Source organism: Gopherus flavomarginatus, chromosome 1 (assembly GCF_025201925.1).
Source record: "Gopherus flavomarginatus isolate rGopFla2 chromosome 1, rGopFla2.mat.asm, whole genome shotgun sequence".
Taxonomy (NCBI): domain Eukaryota; kingdom Metazoa; phylum Chordata; order Testudines; family Testudinidae; genus Gopherus; species Gopherus flavomarginatus.
In genome coordinates, this window is record NC_066617.1 from 193297553 (window position 1) to 193321804 (window position 24252).

The window sequence follows — 24252 nt, forward strand, 5'->3', positions numbered from 1 at the left end:
CTATTCTTAGATGCAATTATCTCATTCACCTTCATTGATCTGCCTTCAGAACTGGGTGGCAGAATATGTACTTGTGGGGGTGAGGGGAGGACATAAATGACTGCAGGCACAAAGAAGGTGACCCGATCAAATAAGTTTGAGAACCACTGGTATAGGGCAAAGATTGTTTCTGGTTCCTGACTAGGAACTCAATCACTTGATGTCTATTCCTCAGTTACAAGTACTTTGAGACCTATAGATTAGTCAGTTTTAAATCCATTTAATTTGTGCTCTGTATCCTTATAGTTTCTCAATTAAAATGTTGCAGTACCAAGTCAAATACTTTACAGAAGTGTAAGTGTCAATGCTATTACCTTTATCAAACTTGTAATTTCATAAAAATCAATATAAATGTTAGTGTGGCAATATCTGTTTTCCATACACTTGTGTTGACTGGCTTTGGTTATTTTACTGTCCTTTAATTATTTACTAATAGAGTTTTATTAATATGTTAGTTATATCTTTATGATACAATCTCAAAACCATCTAGCTACTGAACATTTGAGTATTTATATACCAGAACAGGGTTAGAATTTTTTTTTTCAAATATCACAAGTCCATCCCAGCCAATCAGAAATTAGACATGGACCATCAGTTGTGAGCTACCATACTTGATAGTTATTTTTCAGATAATCTGAGTGTAAACTAGATATGTTTGTGTTTTCTTTTCAGTGATTTCTGAAGCAGACCAAGATGATAATAGTCTCTACTGTTCCTGTTCTAAACAATAGCTTAATTAAATGTGGTAATTTGCCATGATGTCACGATGCAAACCTAAGCTTTCCCTAAGTTTGGGGATGTTTGGATCCAGCATTCTACAGAGTTTCATTAAAATTCAATGGAATTTGGGCACCTAACTCCTTTAGTCTCCTTTAGAAAAATTCAGCTTTTAAATGTTAAAATACTATCATGTGGTTTGGCAAAGGCAGGAGGAGAAGCAAAAAAGGAGTAAGAAGAAATCTTAACCTGACTTCACAAATGAGACTTAAAATATTAAAAACCTAAAGTGGAATCACATGAAATAACATAAGATCTTTCAAGAAAGGAACAGAGTAATATCAACAAGTAGTCAGAGATAGCAACTAATTCAAAAAAGGATACAGTACTAGAAGAAGTTGAGGAGGGGAATAGCTGAGTAGCAGTTCAAACAGAATTTCCTTATGCAGATAAAATATATGAGTATATACTGATAAAATCTGCAGCAGCAGCAAAAAAGTTCATTCAGAAGGTATATAAAAAAATAAGTCAGTGGTATGTAACTATAGGATCACTGGTATTTCCTAGTTTTATAACAGCAGGGATTAACAAACATGGGCTTCTTTTGGGTCTAGAGTCAACCAGGCTGCTGGAGGGAGGTCAGTATGGAGTATTCACACTTCAGCTGTGGTCCAGAAGAAAGTTACCTCCTTTCAGGATTAACAAGGGAAGGATGGCTTTAGTTTTTAATTGGGTCTTCATAGGATCCTGGACACTGAAGGATAAACTGAATTAGTACATGACATGGTTAAACTACCCATATCTCCTCTCTGCCAATGCTGTCCACTTTATCGATGGCATTTGAACCCCCCAGTAGCGGGGAGGTTGCTACCACTTTGCACTATAGCAATCTTTGCTCTGGCAGAATTTCTGCTGCCAAGCATCCTCTACTGTGTTTTTTGCCCCCGATGGCTATTAGTGTGAAGCAGGGGTGAACCTTGTCTCTAAAACTTAATGTTGTCAAGTTCCTATTTAAGTTACTTTTAAAACTGTTTAAAGGTATTGGTAATTGCTCCATTGTAGAGGTACACTTATTTACTTTAAAATGCATTCACAAATAATTATTTTCTTACCTGACCCAGCTTCCGTCTTTGTCATGAAGGATCAATTTAATATGCCATTTATGGAGCACACTTGATCCAATCATAACACTGTTGAAAATGCTCTACTGTGAACATTTTATGATTAGAGATTTAGTATAAAAATTAAATCACCTACAAAAATATCAGATGGGAAGAACATCTCACATTTTAGAAAAAAAATCAAATTCTAGTTGGCCTCAACTTGTGTGCACACAAAATTGCATGTGTACGTATAGTACCATGTCTCTGCCTGAATGTTATACATGCAAATGCATTTGGGTGCCCTGAAACATTTCTAATATGCATATGTTCATACTGGAATGTACAGCCACAAATTATACTGGTATAAATTGGTTCTATGGGAGCAAAATCTAACACCTGAACCTAAGTAAGTGTAAGAATTGTTCAGGTGGACATGTAAATATTTGCAACTACAAAATACAGGCACATAGATGTACATATACTATTTTGCACATGCAGAAGTGGAGTCAAGAGGCTGAAGAGAAAGCACAACATTTGAATAACATAAATATCTTGCTAATATCATACATGAAACAAAGGGCAATTTAACTGCTATGGGATCTGCGATCTGAGCCAAGATCCTGTGCCCAGTGATGGCAACAGCTCCTTGAAAGGATTAATGGCACTGGAGAAAAGTGAGGACGTTAAGGAGTAAAATCCACCACTGGCATAGAAAAAAGTTGAGTAATATGGTTCTATGATGTCCTAAAAGACCATGATGTAGCTTTTATATGTTCTTATAACATGATCATGCAGTTTAATAGACAATCCCAAGAAGGAGGTGAAAAGTCACTGGCTAGAAGTTAGTCCTGCTGATCCTAACTATTATAGTCTAGAAAAAAGCTAAGAAAATGTTACTGATGACAAAATCATGGACTACAGAAAATCATTGCTTCTCTACTGTTGTTCCTGGGCATCCTGTAATTCTTATTAGAAACATAGGCTCTAAGTCCCTTTTGATTTTCATTTATTTTCTTATGAACTAATGCAGGCATCCCAATACTCCACAGCCTTCCGTCTTGTATTGTCACTTACACCTGCACAAAATTAATTAAAACACTACCAGTTTATTATGTTATGGTTTTTACACACACTTTGCACAAGTATGATCATTAATATGGGGTGCAAGTCAGCGGGGAATCAGTTTCACAATATCTTACTTAAATTATGCCTCTTAATGGGCCTCAGGTATATTTTCATAGTTTTGACATGATCCAAAAGGGTGCATAGTTTTGCAGCAAATTATCTTTACCTTTCCAAGCCCCCCCCCCCCGCCCAACAAAATGTACAATCAATTTTAATCTAAAGCTTGTGGATATGCATCAGTTTCATACAGTGACTTGCAAAATCTATTTCTATGCTTGCTTAAGTTAAGATATAGGGCAACATACAAGTTTCAGATATTGTACTTAATGAATTAACTAGAGGAGCATAATATTGTCTGTTCAAGAACTGATATTTCTGTTTCTTTTAAATACATTCTTCTTATTGATGCATTATATGTCCCGCTGTCAATCATCTTTAAAATTATGCTTAGGAGTGGAATTTCTGAAGGCAATTCTTCACTTTTTATCTTGATGGGATTTGAGGAGCTATGTATTGTAGTAGGTAATAAACCACAAATAAATATTATATTTATTTATGCTTTCAAAAACATTCCTGCTAGTAAATTTACTCACAAAAATAGCTTTGGAAAGTAAACACAAATGAAGGTGAGCCCAGATGAAGGGAAGTCATTGAGAAATTTGAAATATATATATATATAATTTGCAAATATCTTTCTGTAGTATTTTCTTGACTCCAGGTACCAATAAAACAGGACCTTGGTAGGGTTGTTTGTTTGTTTTTCACTCTCCAAAGTTCATACTAGAAGAAACATGGAAGAAATTTATGGACTCTAATCTATTTGCTAATAATCTACCAACTGTTTTACTGTACAGTATAGCATTGCCACTCTAATTCTCATAATAATAGGAGATGTTAACCAACTGTGCTCCTACTATAGAAAACCCTATGGTGATTGAAACTACCTTAAAATAATGTAACCATAACCAGTGATGCAACTGAAATTAATTCTGTTTCCACTTACCATTCTTTTCTATAGAAGTAAACATAAGCACTAACACAAAATGACCCCCTCTGTCCCTGAAAACTAGGAATGCTCCAGTTTCCAGGGACTGTGCTGCCATTGAGGTTGATTTTACAAAACCTCAAGTATCAGAGGGGTAGCCGTGTTAGTCTGGATCTGTAATCTGGATCTTTGCTGCTTTTACAAAACCTGATATTGTAGTCCAATTTTTCCACCCATCTTCCTCTCTGCTCCACCTCCCCTCCACCACCCAGCAGACTATGGCAACCAGAAGAAACCTTGAGTCAGCTGAACTGCTGAAATTGATCAAAGGCTTCTTAAGCTTCAGGATGTATTCTCAAACAAGGCTTGTCCACATTTGTCACCTTGCCATGAAGCCTTTCAGTAATACCTGACTACATAACCCTTTTCCATGATTATTGAGTCCATAGGGGCTGACTTTTATTTTTCCCCGGGGGTGCTCCACTCCTGTTCTGCCCCCAGCCTCTGCCCCCGCTCTCCTCCTTCCCCTGAGGCCCTGCCCTCACTCCACCTCTTCCCCCTCCACTAAGTCCTCACCCATTGCTCCCTGCTCTCTGCCCTCCCTCAAGCACCTGCCCCAGCCGCTGAACAGCTGGTCGGTGGCCACCCTGAAGAACTGCAGCTGGTGGGTGCTGAGCATCCACTATTTTCTTCTGTGGGTGCTTGAGCTGTGGAGCACCCACAGAGTCAGTGCCTGTGATTGAACTGGATACACGCTTGTGGAGTCTGAGACTCACTAACTCCAAGAAGTGCTGCGAACAGCAAGCCCACAGGCAAGTTTGTCAGTTACAACAGAGTGTTTGGGAAGGACAGACAACAATGAAGAGTGAAGGAATACGAACGATCAAGGGGTAAAAGGAAAGAGAAAGTGGGCTGCAGGATGTGGGTGAGGAAGAAATAAAGGTGGAATAAGCAGAGGAGAAAGAGAAAACCAAACACCTAGGAACCCCAGGAAGAGAAGGGGAATATAAAGGAACTTTCAACTGTCTAGATTGTGGCAGTAAATATAAATATATTGACATTGCAATCTCCTGTGATAATTACACTTTATGATGTCTCATTTTACAATATGCTGCTTCTCAAAATCTGAAATAAAAATACACTGCACTGAAATTAATTGAAGACAAGATTAAATAACTTAAAAGAAATTATAGCAAATCAAAACAAAGTAATTAGTTCTTAAAATTTAAGTTCAGGTGCTGTGTGGGTTGATGGTAATCACAGAAATGATGGGTGTATCTGTTAAACTGGGTCTCAAGGCATGAAATGGAGGATGGTTTGGAGGGAGGCAATGGAGTTCTCGGTTATTTATTGTAATTGAGGTCACTTGGCCATGACAGTGATTCATGTAGGCTATTCTTGTTTATTACAGATGTCATCTATCCTGGTCTGTTTACCTTTAATCTGATTTAGCATTGCACAGAAAAAGGAAATGCTTTGTTATGTTTCCTATTTTAAATGAAACAGCCAAACTAAAATGTTAAGGGTCTGATCTTACTCTGATTGAAGTCAGTGGCAGGTTTACCTTTGAGCAAGAGAGGGTACCAAGTCTCCATTTCCTGAAATTTGTCTTTAAACATCAAAATCTAGCACCACTAATGGTAAAAAGAGTCTTGAAAGTTGTAATGGGAGTGGAAACAAACCCTAAATGGCTGTTCTGTAGTTTTGGTTGTCTCCAAGTGATGATATGGTGAATTTGGGGTAAATTGTGGAACTTTTTCTCAAAGAGAAGTATTCTCATTGATATCCTGTCAAGGAATGAAGGACATCTCACTACTTCTGGAACCATACAAGTCTTCTATTCTTGACAAATGGAAAGTCCTACATAATTCACAAGGTATTATGTAGAGTTAGGCTACATTAGAAGATTATAATGCCAGTTTGCTTATCTTATACTAAATGGCATCAGTATTCCTAAGGGAAATTCAATAATCCTTTCACACTGCAATGTAGTTCTACATACATGCAGTTGAATATTGACATACAATATGACCCATTTTCACTTCCATATGTTTGTAGATAAGGTATCTCACTACTTTGTAAAATATTCTTTGTCCAAGAAAAAATGTTCCTTGTATGAAATCCACAGTCTCCCCTGCTGTCACATTAAAACCATTTTCCAATGTTTGTGAAACACAGCGCAAGATGTGTTTGCAAAAGACAGAACAAATATTTCTGTGCTAATAAGAAGATGACTGGAACCCCCAATACTGTAAGAAAAATAAATGTTGGGAGAAGTATTATGTTGGCACAAATGTTTGACTGCAAAATGAAATAAAAACAAGGGGGATGAGAAATGATCAGAACAGAAACTGCAGTTCAATCTTGGTACACATCTGCGATCATAACAACACTCATGTCACCTACTAGTGCTCCAAACTTGACTACTTTCTCAGACTATGATTGTTCCAGTCTAACTGATTTACTGTGAAAGTGATGGCTGTGTGTGATCTGCCCGTTAAAACTCTTCTGCGTTGGAACACAAATCTCAGGTGTTTCACAGGTTCTCTGTGCTTCAGCTGGTGCAATTTTTGTCCTGTCCCTGCCTGAAACAAGAGGGCGAGGGACAGCTCTGTTTATCTGAACAACATATACTATAATAAGGCCTTAAATTGTGGTTCTTCTTATTATGGAGAGTTACTAATAAAGAAAGCTGCCATTCCTACCAACAGAAGTTTAGCCTAAAAGAGGCATGCAAATATATATAACATTTTTAATTCTTTGATTGTTTGAATAGGTCACTTACAAAATGTTTGGCTTTTGATCAGACCAGGGTTTCTCCAACTGGGGTCGTCGCCGGGGCCGGCGCTTCCATTTAGGTAACCTAGGCGGTCCCCTAGGGTGCCAGGATTTGGGAGGGTGGCATTTTGCTGCCCTCAGTGGCAATTTGGCGGCGGGGGGTCCTTCCGCACTCTGGGTCATCGTCGGCAATTCTGCAGTGGGTCCTTCACTTGCTCCGGGACCCGCCGCCAAAGTGCCCCGAAGACCGGGAGCTCGGAAGGACTCCCCTGCCACAGAATTGCCGCCAATGACCGGGAGCGCGGAAGGACCCCCGCCTATGGCGCCAAAAACCCTGGCGCAGCTCCCAGTCGCCGCTTGTGTAGGAAAAGTCCCTGGCAGGCCAGGCTGGTTTGTTTACCTGCCCCGTCCAGAGGTTTGGCCAATCGCGGCTCCCACTGGCCGCGGATCGCTGCTCCGGGCCAATGGGAGCTGCTGGAAGCTGTGCGGGACAAGGGACTTACTGGTTGCTGCTTCCAGCAACTCCCATTGGCCCAGAGAAGCGATCTGCGGCCAGTGGGAGCCGCAGTCGGCTGGACCTGCAGATGGGGCAGGTGAACACACCGGCCCGGCCTGCTGGAGCTTTCCCTACACAAGCGGTGACCCGGTTTGAGAAACCCTGCTTTAAAGATTGCTGCCCTGAATAATTGTTTTCAATGGGTCAGAGGGGCTACAATAGCAGCTTCCTCAATCACACACTCCGTGGCTTCCCAGTAGGCTATATGATCAGATAGAATAACCACAAGGATTTTAAATGCCACTTGTTTGAGTGCACATGGAGACTCCTTCCAACCTTTCTCCATCCTGGCCACTGAGACAAGAGCAGTTAAAATCTGGAATCTGGTATAGATGTAATATCTGTAAAGGGAAATATTTTAACTTTTCGGCTGAATCTGCACTCAAAAGTAAGCAGCACATCAGAGCATGGCTTCCAAGTGGAGGACAATCAGCTGATGTCACTGCCTGCAAAAAATGAATTAGACTGTAGCCTGTATGTGACAAATAATATGCTATGTGTATATCTGTTCAGCATCTAACACATCAGAAAGAAGATTAATGTCTATATTCTGAATATCTACATTAACTAGCCCCTTCCACCTTTTCTAGCCCCTCACAACACATCTCTCTATCTCAATATATATCTGGACATGACACACATAGTTCTAAATGTCAAGATTTTTGCGCTCCTCTGCTAACAATGGTGGAGCTCTTGATGCCTTTCCTGTCCAGATGGTAGCAGTGGGGAAGGTTTCATTACTTACTCCTTTTGCATACAATGTGCAGTCCTCTGCTTATTCTGTAACTGTGTTGCTATTTTCTTCCGTTGCAGCACTGCAGATATTATTATTCAGTGATGCATGAAACACAAACTGCAACTAATCCTAAAAGCACAGTCTCTTTCACTGTGTGCATTCTGTGACCCCTATCTTTTAATTACATAGGGTGGGAGCAAACCTTCACTGGAAGCTTCAGGATTCTGTATGACATGAGTCTCAACAAGAATAAAGGCGGCAGAAATGGACCCCAAATATTCATCTTAATAAACGGCAGAACTGGGAATAATAAAATGGTGGCTAAAATAGCAATGAATGCTTAAAATATAATCCCAGATGTGGAAGTCAGGGAGCCTAATGAATTAAAAAGTATCAATTCTGAAACAATCCCAAAGTCAAATGTAACTAATTTAAGTCAATATACTTCTTGTAGCCTAATATTTTAGTTACAGATTAGCATTCACTACATCTACTTTAATTCCATTTTCTAATTCTAAAACAAAAACCTAATAGTATTCTGATAAAATAGAGTGATTAGCATTTTCCTGAATCTCAGATTGATAAATGTCAATGTATAAAGTTTTTTTGTTTGTTTGTGTCAAGGCCTTGGCTATAATACTGTTAAAGGGACACTTTTTGGGGAAATTTCAGGATTGTGTTTGTTTTTGAAGCTTTTACAAAACTATTTTTAAAATGTCAATCAACAGAGTTTGTTTAGATTTCAGAATTCCCCCTTCACTAGCTGCAATCCAACATTGCAAAAGTGTGATAGTTCATGAGAAAAAAGAAAGATGAGCAACTGGTTAGTTAAAAAGGAACACACCAGCAATATTTAATTCTTCAAGCTGGGTGAAATGCAAAATATAAACAAACCTCATAACAGGAAGAATCAGTTAGGGTCTAGTATCAGACGGGTAGCCATGTTAGTCTGGATCTGTAAAAGCAGCAAAGAGTCCTGTGGCACCTTATAGACTAACTGATGTATTGGAACATGAGCTTTTGTGGGTGAATACCCACATGCATCCGACGAAGTGGGTATTCACCCACGAAAGCTCATGCTCTAATACGTCTGTTAGTCTATAAGGAGCCACAGGACTCTTTGCTGCTTTTACAGTTAGGATCTATTTCAATTCTTCCTCTGTAAGTAATTTCAGGTAGTATTAGCATACAGGAGGTGGGGGGGATGAGCATGCTTGTTTTTAATATTATTTAACCCAAGAGCATTCTTTTAAAATTGCTAAAGTGAAAAATTACCAAAATGCTAAGCATTTTTTAAATTAATCCCCAAATATCACTACAGCATGCCCCTCTGTGCATTCAGATAGCAGCATCTTGTCCACATAAGTAGGACATTAGTGTACGTATATCATAGAAAGAATTAATTACTGCACACCTAAGCTGAGGCTAATAGCACTCAAGCTTATCCTGTGCTTACAAAGAACTCAACGTGCATTAGCATTGCATTGAAACTGCATTCTCTTTTATACTTTATTGCTTAATGAACACTTCTAGTCTTCCTTTATTTTGTACTTTTCAAATACAAAATGTCAATTGGCACCTCTGACAAACTACATCAAGTATGCTTGTCAAATCTTTCTCAACCATGAATAGTATATAATTCACTATTATCTTGTTGACAAGACTATAAGTCATTTCACACATCATTGTTTGTTAAAATAATATGTACCTGTGCTCCATTTTTGTCCCACTTCAAAACTCAACTACTAACAAATTCATGGTCAATTAATTTTACTGGATGAAGAGCAGCTGGAAAACTACACAGCTTTCTCACCATTTAGTGTTTTGCCATTATATGAAATGTAGCATCTAATAAATCAATTATGCTACAATCAATTAGAAATACTTCTTATTTTTTAATTTAGTAGGGGGAAAAAGATATGTTATTATTACTTAAGCTCTAATGTGAAAAATTCTCTAGAAATTATTCATTTACTTCCGTGGACTGAAAAATACTGTAGATACTCAAAATTCACTTTTGAGCTACAGAGAATGTACATATTTGCTATTATTAAAGAGTCTTAAATGCATGGGTTCTATATTCAAAAGATTCCTCTTACAATAGAGGGTTTAGGTCCACTCATTTAATTAACTCCATAAAGTTAAACAAAAATAAAAGTTAACAGCTATCAAAGAAAGTGTGAAAAATGTCTAGTGTCTTATCTCTGGGAAACATGTCTATGACATTTGAAATAAAGAGACATCATGGGATGAGTCTTAAACACAAGCCATCTTTACTCTTGCTTTCCTGTTAACTAGAAGGCTCTCTGCAGAACAAGTGTAATCTTGGTCAACAGGAGCAGGTGGAGCTAAAATGCATACAGCTCATATTTCAGCATCAGTATGTTTCAGGACCTTGGAATGTGCACACTTACCACAGAATATTGTACCCATGGGGGACTTTAACTTCCCAGACATCTGCAGGGTGACAAATACATATAAGCATTGATCAGCAAAGAGATTCTTAAGTTATATAGAGGGAAACTTCATGGTCCAGAAAGTAGATAACACATCCAACAGAGAACCCAGGCCAAATTCATCCCTAATGTAAATCCAGAAATGAATGTATACAGGTAAAATTTGGCCAGGATGGAATTTAGTCCACCAAATCTCTATCTTACCAGAACATGCTGTAGCCAACTGTATTACTGCTGCTCACGAATTAACCCAATGCTTCCTGAATGATTCCTTTCTTTAAGGAGACTTTTATGTGTAAGAGTTTCAGGGCAGACTCTTGTATTCAAAGTCAGAGATCTCAATCCTGAAGTCTTATGCAAAAAAAGGGTAAAGTCCTCTTGCATCCACCATAAGAGGATGCAATTTAATATTGAACTGACTTGAAATTAAGTGTTTCTGGACAGTTCAACAAACCAAAATATTTTTATTCAGGTCAAACCAACTACAAACTTTCATTTTTATTTTCCTAATGGAAAATAAAAACATTTAGGCAAAAATCAAGGTTTTCAGAAAATGCTGATTTTGTTAAAACTGCATTTTCCCTTAAAAATTATTTAGATGGAAAATTATCAGCCATCTGTACTAAGTGGTGTTGGAAGTAGGGCTGCTGGGAGTGCTGCCAGACCCCTATCTTGAAGGGGTAACAGCAAATATAAAATACCTGGTTTTCATCATGTCATGGCTGATTCCCCACTCTGGAAATTTGAGTGCAGAAGATGGAGGCCTGCAAGGCTTCTGAAAATTAATATTGGCCACTCCATGCTTGTATTAAACTCACAAGGTTACAGCTTTTCTCTGACCTTGGATTGGTAGATGCTGCCACCACCTAAGTGCAGAACCTTTTTGAGAGCCCAGGAAGGTGCACTTGGGAATTCCTTCCTGTGGTGTACCCTCAAATCCTTTCACCTCCCCTCTGCGGAAGAGTTGAAAAAGGGGAAAAAAAAGGAAATCAGCTATTTTCACCAGCTGACTAAAAAACATGTGCACAACCTCTTAAGACACAGAAATCCAATCCTATTCTTAAAAAAGATTTTTTTTTAAAGAAAGAAAATAAATTTGAAAACTCAGGCGTTTGCTAGATTTTAAGTAACTACAAGGATTAAGCCCCAATAATAGCTTTCTTGAGGTCCTGCTTAAAGGTTGGAGGGAGAGATAGCTCAGGGGTTTGTGCATTATTTCCTAATCTCAGGGTTGTGAGTTCAATCCTTAGGGGAACCACTTCAGGAACCAGTATCTAAAAAAACCCAAAAAACTGGGGATTTGTCCTGCTTTGAGCAGGTGGTTGGACTATATGATCTCCTGAGGTCCCTTCCAACCCAGATATTCTGTTACAAACAAAAACAGCCACAGTTGGCAGAGGAGTCCTCAAGAGATAAACCTAATCACATCTTCCTAGACGTTTCCTTATCTTCTTACATATCTAGAGTTTCAAACAAGTAGTTTCTAGGTATGTTACCAAAGATTTTTCATACATGGCCCTAAGCTTCTTACTGCCCTGTTCACCTCTCCCCAGGAGAACAGACAGACAAAAAGGGCGTCTTGTTTCAATTTTAAAAAGTTCTAGCCTTCCCATTGGCTCTTTTGGCCAGGTGCCCACTATGCATAGCCCACTATGAGACTTTTTAACCCTTTACAGGTAAAGCAATTAGAGAACAGCTACTAAGAAGGATTGTATAGCTATTGGCTGGCTGGGTGTCCATAAAAGGGAGCTACTCCCTCCTCCCTTCATTTGTCACAAGCACCCTCACAGGAAATTGTTCCAGCATCCCTGGCTCTACTCACATTAAAGTCACCTTCTGTATGACACATGAAAAGCAAATTCCAGTAGGAGTTTGCCTGCAATGGCATGTGACCCATCTGCAACTGTTAGTAGCAAATATCTCATTGGCTAGAGACGGGAACTAGAGAGGGAGGATTCTGAGTTACTACGCCAAATTCTTTCCCAGGAGTCTGGCTGGTGGGTCTTGCTGACAAGCTCAGAGTCTAATTGATTGCCATATTTGGGGTCAGGAAAGAATCTGGGGTCAGGTCAGATTGACAAAAACCTTGGTTTTTTTTGGCCTTCTTCTGCAGCATGGAGCATGGATCTCTTGTTAGTTTGAACTAGAGTAAATAGTGAATTCCCTATAACTTGAAGTCTTTAAATCATGATGTAAGGACTTCAGTAATTCACCCTGAGGTTATTGGGTCTATAATAGGAGTGGTGAGGTGCTGTGGCTTGCAATGTGCAGTTTAGTCTAAATGGTCATGAGGGTCCCTTCTGACCTTTAAGTCTCTGAGTTTATGATATTACTTTTGTATGTTGGTCTAATAAGGCATTCATATTCCACCCAACCTTGAAATACTGTCCCAGCTACTTGAGTTCTTTGCAGTTTTATTTAAAGAAAAATGTCTCTTGATGTACTTATGTTGGATACAGTCTGATGCTTCTCATCCTGGACAAGCACCTTTTCCATAGCAGGCTAGAGAAAATGAGGGGCTTTCCTGAAGTTGGATTGTAGTGATAGGGTGCCAATCCCAACAGGAGGGAAGGAGTGGGAGACTCCTTGAATAGTGAAGGTGGCAGAGAGCTTCAAAATAGTGTTGCTCCTTTGGCCAAGTCATAGCCAAATTCAGGGCTTTTCAATGTGGGTTTCATTTGGACAGGGCCGGCTCCAGGCCCCAGCATGCCAAGCGTGTGCTTGGGGCGGTGTGCCGTGAGGAGCGCTCTGCCGCTTGCCAGGAGGGTGGTAGGTGGCTCCGTGGAACATCCTCAGGCATGCCTACGAGAGATCCATCGGAGCCGCGGAACTAGCGGACCCTCCTCAGGGACACCTGCGGGAGATCCACCAGAGCCGCGGGACCAGCGAGCAGCAGAGCGCCCCCCGCGGCGTGCCGCCGTGCTTGGGGTGGCGAAATGGTTAGAGCCGGAGCTGCATTTGGATGAGAAATTAGTGACATGGAGTGGGGGCATTTTCTTAATTAAATTTGTTTATTTAACAAAATGTCTGAATAGCAGCATGAGCTAACTATATGCATTCAACCCTTTCTTGAAGAAATCCCAGATAAACAACTCCAGCCCCTGTCCAAAGAAACAGCTATCTTTTTGCTTCTGCTTTTGACCCAGAACTCATAGAGAATCCACCTGCTTGTTCATTCCACCTGCTAACCACACAGCCTGGTGCCAGGCCTGAGCCCCTTCATGTGGAAACTGCAAAATCGCACTAACTCTACACTCAGCCACTGGGACCACAAGATTTCCAGAGATGAGAATGGGCTATTTGCCTAACAATACCCTCTATCAAATGTCTGGTTGGCAACTGCATCCATTCTTTCTACAGAGTTTGTTCCTGGAAAACTACCTTAATGTTGCTTAATAAGTGAGCCATTACATACCACTTTCATAACAACACTTTAACACAGGTTGAACCTCTCTAGTCTGTCACCCTCTGGTCGGGCAACATCCGTGGTCTGGCATGAGTTTAATAAGCCGGATGTCCACTTATCATGGGTGGGATCAAGTTTCCCGCAGTCCAGCAAAGTTCCACCAGTCCTGTCTCTCAGCGTTTTGTGCTGTTATTTAGCTCTAATTTATTCCTGAATATGTCTTCTAAGAGACCATCAAGCAGTGGAAGTGTTGGTAATGCTGATAAATGTAAGCATGTGTCAATATCCATATAGCAAAAGGTGGAATTGCTGCAGAAGTTGGAAAAGGGCACATTGATACGTGCCTTGTGTGTTTTACAATGTAGGGTCATTTACAGTGTATAATTTGAAGAGGTAAAAAATCAAATCCTTAAGTTTTTTGCTGAAAATGACAGTAAAAATGAGTATGAGTGTTCGTAAGACATTGAAGGAGGGGAAAAGCAGAGATTTAGATAGTGCACTTATACACTGATTCAAGCTTTGTATGAATGAAGGTGTTAGCATTTCAGGTGAGATGATGATGGCACAAGCAAAAGTATTCCACAAAGAACTTAACCTGTAGCATAATGTGACTATTCACAAGGATGGCTTCAGTAATTTAAAAACAGGCATGGCATTAGTCTACATCGTATGTGCAGTGAAAAAAGAAGTGCAGATATGGAAGCTGCCATTAAGCACATTGACAAATTTGCACAGTTAGTTGCAAAGGAGCAGTTATCCCCAGAGCAGTATACAGTGCCGATGAAACTGCTCTCTATTGGCGCTATATGCCTAAAACAATGTTGGCTACTGATGCAGAGGTGTCGCCATCTGATAGGAATGAGTTGAAGGACAGGGTAACTGTCCTTGGTTGTAGCAACACAGCAGGCAAGCACAAATGCAAGCTCATGGTTATTGGGAAAAGTGTGAACCCAAGGGCATTCAAAAGGGTGAAAATATTCCCAGTGATATATTGTGATAACAAAAAGGGATGGATAATGACTAATTATGTCTCAAGTGGTTTGAGAAATATTTTGTACCGGAGGCAAGACTCCATTGCACCCTGGTAGGTCTGGATTTGAAATGCCAAATTGTGCTGATTCTTGACAGTTGCTTTGCCCACCCTAAAGTAGAGCTTCTTGTAAAAGATAATGTGGTGGGACTGTATTTACCCCCAAACTGTACCTCACTGATTCAGCTTTGTGATCAGGGTATCTTACAATCCCTGAAGTGTATGCACAGATCTGAGTTTATGCACCAATTGCTACTATCACTTAATGCTGGGAAGAGTTTGACAACATTTAGGAAAGAATTTAACCTCAAGGATATGATTTGGACACTAGCTAAAACCTGGGAAAGAATAACTCCATCTAACTCTGAAGAATGGATGGCACAAATTGTGGCCAGCCCTAATGTTTGAGGACAGTCCTGATGTCAATGACAAGTCCAAGTTCACTGGATTTCAAGTGTCTGAAAGCCAAAAAATTGTTAGTGAGTTAATGGAGCATGCCAGCAGTATATCGCACCCTGTAGTGCTTGAGCTAACCAAGGATTTGAGAGTGGAAAATTTACTAGACTGGATGGAAGTTGACAAAGATGCATCAATTGCTAGTCAAATGGCAGATGAAGAAATTGTGCAAATGGTACAGCAGGGAAAAAACAAAGATGACGAAGAAGCCAGTGATGGTGATGAAGATGATGATGATGATGTCACAGAAAAAAATTATATCCATAAATGCATTCAGTTGGCAACAAATTTAATAGGACTGGAGCAAAGACATTTCATTTCTGAGCAAGAGCTCATGTCTCTCTACATGATACAAGTAAAAGCTTATTAAAGAAAAAACAAAATACATGAGACAAGCCAAGCTGGAAGATTGGATAAAGGTAGCGAAGAGGAGCATTGAGCCGGACTCTACAGTTAAAAATCCTGTTGCCTCCACTTCATCTACCGTGGATATATCTACAGCAGAGACCCCAGATGTAACTCAAATTTAATTTGAGTGAGCAGTTCTTGTCACACCAGTTTGGAAGCGGAATTCAGGCATCATTTTAGGTGAGTAAATTATAGATTTACCTGTATTATTATCTATTTCTTTTTCATAATATTTTATGTTTTTATGCTTTATCTACTGAGTTTCTTGTGCCAATACAGTAAAATTGTGTAGCAATACTAACACTTTGTTATGAAGAGAGCTGGTAAGCCTTGGCTAGGCGACATTGCAAACATTGTTCCATTTATTTGACCTCCCGTGGCTTGGCAAATTCTCTGGTTCAGCACCAGTCAGATCCTGAGGGTGCTGGACTAGAGAGGTTGAACCTCTAGTTGCCATCATGTGGCAGCAATCATGTTAAGTACTCTTTCCTCATTAATGCTGGATTCAAGTGCAAATCCAAATAGATTGCGGTCCTTAGTTTGAAATTCAATACTCCCTATATGGAGAATATTCTTTATAAACATCCCTTCTCTGCCCTCCAGGAGGAAGTCTCTAAATGTCCTTGAAAAAAGAATGAATAATGAAGATTCTTAACTTAAAAGGACAAGAAGAAAAATAGTCTATTTAAAATTATAATGATGATTGATGAATCATGGCTAGAAACGATAATCCTGGAATAGACATCCCCTAACCAGACCAAAACTTGATTGCAGAGTGGGTGTTTTGTATATATTTGTCTTTAAAATTGAAATGAATAGGATCAGTGACATAGAGAGCCACCACACTTTTATTTCTTTTCATTATTTTATCTAAACCCAGTAGAGAAGCACAGAAATTAAAAGACCTGCCTGGCCTAATTCAAACCTTGCAGGGCCGGTATGGCGAATACACACCATCACAGGCTTGTACACCCCATCATACACCTTCCCTGTCAGGCTTGAACCCAGGAGCAGGTCTTCTTCCTGCTGTACTCCCCCATCTCAAGGAAAAAAGTTAACAGTTGTATGCACCATTCCTGGGCAATGGAGCACCTAGAATTCACAGTGTTTCAGGAAGAGGTATCACCTCACAATTCAGGCATTAGTGTCTTTTTCAGAGTTTAGTCAGCGGAGAAGCCTGTGGTCCATAATAAGCAGGAAGAAGTATCCTAACAGGTAATAACATACGGTCTCTATGGCCCTGTCACAGGTCACACTACTCACCACGGATCTGTCGCCTCCTCCTGGTCACTCTGGGGATTAGCTCTTGAGGTCAGAGTCCTATCCATGGTTTGCATACTGTTGATCTGTCTCTGCCTCTGGTCTGAAGTCCCTCTCTCAGCTCAGTAACTGCAGCATACTCTTTCTGACTCAACCCTCTTGCTAGGTCAGCAAGTGTTTCCCCCTTCTGGGGTAGCAAAGTCCCTTCTCCCTAGCAGTCCTAGGCAGTCTTCCCTCTCACTGCCCCATGGTGCCACTCCCACAGTGACTGGTAGGGGAACCCAGGCCTGCCCTCTATACTCCAGGTTCCAGTCCAGGTACCCTCAGTTCACCAGTTCTGGGCATTCCTCCCTTAGCCTTTACTGCTCCTTCCCTGGAGTGCTTCCTGCTACACCTGGTTCCCTTTCTTTCTCTGGGAGTAGAAGCTCCAAAGCCCTCTTCACAGGGAATAACTGCTACTGGCTTTCCTGCAGCCTTCCCAAGCAGCCCGTCTCTTGCCAGCTACCTGGCTTTATACCAGGCCCTGCTTGTTTCTGCATAGATAAGCCTGCTCTCAGTTAGTTCCCTGGTCCCTGGTTCATCCTCCAGGTGGAGCCTGTGGAGTTAATTGGCCTGCCTGACCATCTTAACCCCTTAAAATCCTGTGTGAGATGGACAGAGAAATAGCTTCCAGCTCAAATACAGTATTGGGTGTTCCTCACCTTCTACCTTTTGGCATAACAGGGCCCTGAGACTCACTTCTGAGGCATTGTCTGCAGGATAACTTATTTGAAAAAGTGGGGTGAAAGAGAACAGACCCCTGCGTTAGCCGGTCCTTCAAAGTCAATAAGGCTTTTTCACATGCCTCCATCCATTGCACCTTCTTGAGTCAGGTGCTTTTTACAAGGTCCATGGGAGTCAGGGAGCTACAGCAGCGAAGTAAGGCACAAAATGCCAATACTAGTTAGCCAGACTGAAAAAATGCCACACCTACATCTTGGTTGCAGGAGCTGGGCAATCAGTGAGCATCTGGACTTTATACACCAAGGGGTGCAGTCAGCCCCACCCAAGAGTGTATCCAAGGTATGTCACTTCTCTGTGTCCCAGGAGGCACTTGTCCAGGTTTGCGAAAAACCTTACCTTCTTGGGGACTTGAACAACTGTGGTGATGTGATGTAGGTGCGCTTCCCAGCTGCTACTATAGATAAATATGTTATCAGTCTAAGTTGCTGTGTATTGGCCGTGGGGTGGCAGAACCTGTCCATTAGTTGCTGAAAGTCTACAGCCTCTCCTTGTAGGCCAAAGACAATCCTCATGAGTTGATAGAAGCCAAAGGGCATTGGGAAGGCCCTCTTCTCCCGGAATACCTCATCAGGGGGATTTGCCAGTAACCTTTTCTTAAGTCCAGCATGGAGATATACTCAGCACTCCCCCATATCTCTTATAGTTCATCCACCCAGGGCATTAGATATCATCAAAACATGATATCACACTGACCTTACTGAAGTCTATACTAAACCAGGTCGAGATGTCAGCTTTTGAAACCTGTATAATAGGACTCCTCCACTAACTTGGGGACTCACTTTGGGTCAGCATAGCTTACAGTTCCTCCCAGACCATTGCCCACATTGTCTTTGGCAGAGACCAATACTTCTTGCACACCTTCTGTCCAGGGGTTGTTGCAAGGTGGTGCTGGGTTAGGTAAATCCTCCCCAGAAGTGCGGAGAACACCACAGGGAAGGCCTGATTGCATCGGCACAGATGTTAATTCCTACAATAGCACAGCTTGAGGCCCCAGCATGGGTTCTGGGGATTATGCGGCTATCAGGAGGCCTTACTGAGTCTTAAAGACCACCAGAAGGTTGACATGGTAAATCTGAATTTCCTTCAATCTCATGGGTTGACAGATCTTATAATTGATCAATCCTATCTTCCTGACTGTTTTGAATGGGCCCTGCCACCAAGTCAATAGTTTAGAATTGGAGGTTGGAAGTACCAACAACTCCCTGTCTCCTGGCTCAGAAGTTTTCAACCGAGCCCCCTGGTCCTATTGGGATCCAGGAAGCAGGCAGGCAAAAGCCTTCCCACTGCTGAAGGACCTCCCCCAGCCTAAGGGGAGAATCACAGGACCTGGAAGCCAAATGATTCCGGGGGACAACTAATGAGATAACAGGGACAGGAGTGAGGTCAAAGGGTCATATGAAGGGAACCTGATGGGGACACCGAGCAGAGAACACCAGACAGTGCCCACTGCTCCGCGAAGGCATCAAGGGAGCCAGTAGTCACCACCCAGAGGAGCTCTGCCCAGATCCGTGAACAGATGAAGGATCGGAAATATGCCCCACAGTCACTGGAGACCCCATCAGCCAACCTCCATTCCCTGGTTTTATAGATGGCCATTTTAGCCAGGGCTAGGAGGAGGTTGACCAGAATGTCCTGTGACTTTGTGAATCCATGGATAGGAAGTGCATAGATAAGAAGGTCAGGGGGAAAGTGCAACCAAAAATGTAACAGGATGTTTAAGAGGAGCCGGAATAGGGGCTGCAACCTGGCACACTCCAGGTAAATGTGCGCCAGGGTCTCCCTCATGCTGCAGAAGGGGCAGGTGTCTGGGACGGGGGTAAACTGCACCAAGTACACGTCCATCCTTATGGCTCTGTGGAGGAGCCACCAACTGATATCCCCGGCAGGCCTCAGAACCAGGGTGGAGAATAGGCTGGCCCAGCAGGGCTCCTCACCCTCCAGAGGTGGCATGAGGTCCCGCCACTTTGTGTTGGGGTGGGACACAAAGGTGAGGAAGTGAAGGGTGTGGAGCACAAGCATGTATAGATTTTTCCTCGGCGTGATCTGGAAATGAACCAGCTGCAAATCGTGCAGCCAGCTCACGAGGAAGGGGTGGGGGGGATGGTCGGGTCCATGGGGCAGAGGCCTGATGAAAAAGTCCAGAGGGTCTGGGGTGGAGAGTGGGCAGGGCATATCCTCTCTCAGGACCCAGTCGAGGTAGGCCTGAGCAGTAGACAGTAAAGTGGCCCTCACCTCCTGAAGTATATTCCAGAGAGTACGAGGTTTGGAGAGCCCAATGCGCTGAGCAAGCGTCAGGGGATCCAACCAGTCTCCCCAGTAGTAGTTCAGGAGGTCTCCAACTCTGGTAATGTCTGCCAGGACCAACCTCTGGTGCACTGAGGGAGACTCTGCCACCTGCACACGGAACTGGTGGTGTGTGTAGCAGGGGCTTCGTAAGGAGATCTGCCCCCTCTGTGGTCGCCATGGATCTGGTCACTGAGAACAGTTTCCAGGTCCAGAGATGGTCCTGGTAGAAGACTAGCAGCCCAGAGAGGTCTTGCAGAAGACCTCTCGGATGGAAATGCCAGTCATATTAGAACCCTTGGAAGCAGCGCAGGAAGGCGTGCACCAGTACTCTCCAGGTCCCCTGGTTGTAGGCATGTTCCTGTGTTTGCTGGGCTTTCAGTGGGTTTTCCTGGGTGAAGCCCCCTAGTATTTTCAGTCTTTCACATAATTGGAGTACATATGGCATTGAGCCCACAACCCAGGACTCCTGTTCTTCCCAGGCTTCTTGAAGGAGATCCAAAATCCCCACTAGACAGTATCCCATATAGAAGCTCAAAGGGCAAGAATCCAGTGGAGGCTTAGAGGACCTCCTGTGTTGCCAACAGTAACAATGGTAGTAGATGGTCCCAGTGCCAGGGAGTCAAGAAACTTTTTCAACATAGCCTTCTGGGTCCTGTTGAATGGTAGACAGAGGTATTGATGGTCTTAATCCTTAGCAATTTCCACAGCTCCTGCATCAGTTTAAATGAGAGGTTGGATGCCCCATTCCACCAATATTTCTTTTGGTATTCTGACCCTCACAAAGATCATCATGAGTTCATTCACTACGATAGGTGTGTAAAGGTACTAATATGTGACAGTCCCTCAGCACACTCTTCTCAAGGGGACCCACTAGATCCATCCCTTCTGGAATCTTTGTGAACCCTGCTAGCTGGCATTCAGGGCATGTGGCACAGAAGTTGTGGACCTCTTTGTGTATGCCAGGCCAGAAACACTTGAGGGCAATTCTCCCCAACATCTTTTCCCTCCCCAAGTGCCTTTCACTGACTGGGTGAGGTTTAGAAGCCCCTGGTGGAACTTTCTGGGCACCAGTAGCAGTTGCTATATCTCTCAGGTATAGCTCTGTAGGATCTTCCTCTCTCAGTCACAGCCCACTGTTGTTGACCCCTGTGGCTGGAATGCCTGCGGCAGCCCAGTAATGTGGTCTTGTCTCAGCTACAGGGGGCCTCAGCAACTTATCGGTGGGAGCCTGCAATACATAGCTGCTCTCCTGCTCTGTCCACCCAAACTGGACGGAGCTGCTTCCTTTTGAGGTCAGCCTCCACTGTGAGCATGCCCAACAGGGGAGATGGCTGGGAGTGGCTTTTGAGCCCAAAGCTGCTCCTTAACCCTTTCCTCACCAATGTACACCCCATTAGAAGCTTATACAAGTAAAACAGTACAGCCATTAATCTTACAGCCCAGAAATATCTTTCTAAAACACATCCTAGTCTTATAATTCAGTTGAGTGGACCCAGTTCAGACCTTTTTTTCTGCAGGATAATCCATCTCTAAGCTTTGCCATGGAGATGGCATGTTCTACAACCAAATATTTCAGTGGCTGAGACCATATAGAAAATGCAAGTTCTGAATAAAAAATATGGAACCATTTATTATTTGTATAATGTTTTCCTCATGCATAGCACTTCAAAGAAAGCAAGGAAATAATGAGTTTTAGTTTGGGTTTAAACCTATAGAGCCCAGAAACAGAAGATATGTAACAGATAGTAGGTTTTTCTAAGAGGAGATTGGCTCGGGAATTCTTTTTTAAACCACCTGAGGTAACAATATAATGGGAAAGAGGCTTGAAGTTTCATTGGGCTTCTCAGGGAAGGAGGGGAGATATTTCAAACATTTCAAAATAATTCCTCAGGGGAGGTATTTTGTATCTCTATCATTTCCACCAGCTACTACATATATTGAGCTTTTAAAAATGTTTTGGTTACAGATACCAACAAGAGAAGTCAGGTCTTAGCCTCATGCACATGTGCTTGTATATCACTTAACCTTATGAGGCCCCAAATCCTGGCTGAGGCCTCTGGGTACTGCAGATAATAAATAATTAATAATAATAATAATAATAATAATAATAATAATAATAATAATAACAACAACAACAACAACAAACAAATAAAAAACTTTAAATTAAACCTACAGACCTTGAATCACACTGGCATAGGGCAGTGCAAGCTTTACTTCCTAATGCCAGTGTGAACAGCTGCATCCCACAAAGGATACACTGCAGGCTGATTCTAGGCAGTGTTTGAGCTGCCACCTTCCCCCACAGGTTCTGCTGTTAGAAGACAACTTTAAATGGTGGCTGGGGCTCCATAGGATATGTATTCCTAGGTATCCTAAATATACATCCTCCCCAGCAAGCACTGGCCTCTTTTAGGGCTGTCGTGACCTCCAGCCATCAGAGGGTTAGATTTGCAGATGTCTTGTTGCACTGACAGAATTTTGTCTCTTGCCCATCTGAACAATGCTCCCCACTCCACAGCATCTGTGATATCTCACCATTAGCTTGTATCTCCTCTGTCTGTGTCCTTTGGGATAGAAGTGCCCTCTGGCTCCCTCCTTCTTCCTGTCCCCTGCTGGGGGGTTCCTTAGGGCTGTTTGAAGAAAGGAGGCATCCATCACAGTCGTTGCATTCCCTGAGGGCTCCTGTGCTGGGTGAGCAGCTGGGAAGCAGGAGAAATGGCCTTCTGAGGACACAAAAGTGACAGGCACCAGCTGAGGAACTGCAGAGCATCTGCATCTAGGCAAGGGAGTGCAGGTGAAATCCTAGCTTCAGTGAATTCAATGGCAAAATTGTCTTCATTGTAGCAACAATTTCACCCTAAAGCTCCACTTCTACCAGTGGCCACAGTTTCCAGGAATCTTTTATGACATTCATGTATTTGATACTCCAGCTGTGTACACACAGATCTCAGTGGCCATCTCATGCTGTAACCTTATCTGTAGTATTTCCTGGATTCTGAGTGCTCACTATGAAAGCTTAATGTTCACTTCATGTCATTTTGTGTGTGGGGTTATTAGGAGCATTTCACTGAACTTATGGAGATTTACTAATAATATTTTACAAATCAGGAATCCTGAGGCTACTAACATTTAAATCATATTGATTTCTTGAAAAAAAAGTATGGATGCTGTGTCCTGTGATGATGATATCCTTAACAATATTAGGTTCCAATTCTGCAAGTACTTATGCAGGTTCTTAACTTGAAGACTGTCAGTAGCCCCCACTGAACTCATATGCATAAGTGTTTGTAGGACAGGGGCCTGAGGCCCTGATCAAAAGCCCATTGAAGTCAATGGAAAGACTTCCTATCACTTCAGTATCCTCTGAATCAAACCCTTAATGATAATTTAGCAGTCCTTTATTGTACTGTATAGTCTTTGTTCTTGCTTAATGTATGTGACTTTTTAGTTTGAATCTGTGGTTTATCCATGGCAGATTAGATTCACAAAGAAATTAGAGTGGTGACAACACTTTTGGGAGCCCAGAAAATGATTGGGATTCACAAAGCATGAGTTTCAGTGCCCAGGCTCTCTATACAATGGATGGGGAGAGATATGTGCCTCAGAATGGGATTCATGCAAGCCAGTACACTAGGCAGCTTGCCAGCTAAGTTAGCCACGGGCAGGGGTGTATCCTAAGACCCACCCCCTCTCATAAAATAGACACCCAAGGCCAGACTGCAGGAAGGTGCCTCCCTCTCTTTGGGATTCCAACTGCAAATCCTTTTTTGGGTTTAGGCACCTGCACTGTTTTTGCAGGAAGTCAGAGGCGAGTGGAGAGGAGCAGAAACTCTCTCATAATTTTTAGGGTTAGAGCCTGGGGGACACCTGGCTCAAGTCTCCCCTCCACTTGAGGGAGATTAGATATTTGAAGAGAGATCTGCCACCTCTCAGGTGAATAATCAAGCTACTAGGAGATGGTTCTGGGAGATGGGATAGTGTGATGTTGGGTTCCCTCAGTCTCTCCTGTTGAATCTGTGGCTGAATAATTTTAAAAAGTCATTGGAACAGGAGGACCGTGTCTTCCACCTCCCAGGTGAGTCCTCTAACCACCAGGCTGCAAAGTCATTCCCATGCTCACTCTCCATC